Here is a 1,805-nt window from a genome sequence, read left to right on the forward strand (position 1 = left end):
TGTTGACCAGGATGGTCTCGATCTCTTGACCTCGTGATCCACCCGCCTCGGCCTCCCAAAGTGCTGGGATTACAGGCGTGAGCCACTGCGCCCGGCAATGTATTATTTTTTGAACATACTCATCATTAAATGGTTCTGTAGGTAGAGTCAAAACATTGATATTTTAAAAAGTGTTATTTTACTTTTTCATCCCTTCCATTTCATTCCCATCTATCTATGCCCTGTAGGAAACTAATCTATTTCGTTTCTGACTTATTCTTCCTTGTTTCTTTCTGCAAAATTAAACAGATTCATTTTTTTTCTTATTCCTTTCTTAAACAAAAGAAGCTACATACATTCTTTTCTGCTTTGCGCTTTTTTTTTTTTTTTCTTTGAGACAGAAGTCTTGTTCCGTCACCAGGTGCCAGGCTGGAGTGCAGTGGCACGATCGCAGCTCGCTGCAACCTCTGCCTCCTGGGTTCAAGCAATTCTCCTGCCTCAGCCTTCTGAGTAGCGGAGACTACAGACACACACTGCCACACCCAGCTAATTTTTGTATTTTTAGTAGAGATGGGGTTTTGCTATGTTGGCCAGGATGGTCTTGATCTCTTGACCTCATGATCCACCCACCTTAGCCTCCGAAAGTGCTGGGATTACATGGGATTACAGGCGTGAGCCACCGTGCCCGGACTGCTTTGCCTTTTTTTTTTTAAAGATGGGGTTTCACCATGATGGCCAGGCTGGCCTTGAACTCCTGACCTCAGGTGATCCACCCACCTCGGCCCCCCAGAGTGCTAGGATTACAGGCGTGAGCTACCGTGCCTGGCTTGCTTTGCCTTTTTTTTAACGAAATAATATTTCCTGGAAATCATTTCATATCAGTTTATAGAGACCCTACTCACTTCCCTCATCCAATACTGTGGATATTCTGTAGTTTATTCAAAAATAGCCTACGTATAGAGATTTAGTATGTTTCTGGTATTTTGCAATTACAGACGATACTCAGTTAATAATCTTGTGCCTATGTATTTTGTGTTGTGTATCTTCTGGGTAAGCTCCTAGAAGTGGAATTCGTGAGTCAAAAAGCACAAGGCTGGGTGTGGTGTCTCATGCCTATAATCCCAGCACTTTGGGAGACCAAGGTGGGTGGATCACTTGTGGTCAGGAGTTCAAGACTGGCCTGGTCAACTTGGTGAAATCCCATCTCTACTAAAAGTACAGAATTGCCGGGCGTGGTGGCTCACGCCTGTAATCCAAACACTTTGGAGGCCAAGGCAGGCGGATCACCTGAGGTTGGGAGCTCCAGACCAGCCTGATCAACATGGTGAAATCCCATCTTTAAAAATAATAATAATAATAATAAATAATAAACAAATAGAAAATAAAAGTACAGAATTAGCCGGGTGTGGTGGCATGTGCCTGGAATCCCACCTACTTGGGAAGCAGAGGCAGGAGAATCCCCTGAACCCGGAAGGCGGAGGTTGCAGTGAGCCAAGATAGAGCCACTGCACTCCAGCCTGGGCGACAGAGCAAGACTCCAACTCAAAAAAAAAAAAAGTAAGCACATATGTAGTTTCGTTAGACATTAAACATTTTTCCTTCATGAAGTTTAACCATTTTGCATTCCCATTAGGCAGGTATGAGAGTGTCTGTTTCCCCAGAGCCTCACCAATAGTGTGTTGTCAGTGTTGTGGTTTTTGTCAATCAGATGATAGGAGATAGCATGTAAAATGTGGATTTAGGCCGGGCGCGGTGGCTCACGCTTGTAATCTCAGCACTTTGGGAGGCCGAGGCGGGTGGATCACGAGGTCAAGAGATCGAGACCA

Source organism: Cebus imitator, unplaced genomic scaffold (genome assembly GCF_001604975.1).
Source record: "Cebus imitator isolate Cc_AM_T3 unplaced genomic scaffold, Cebus_imitator-1.0 Scaffold123, whole genome shotgun sequence".
Taxonomy (NCBI): domain Eukaryota; kingdom Metazoa; phylum Chordata; class Mammalia; order Primates; family Cebidae; genus Cebus; species Cebus imitator.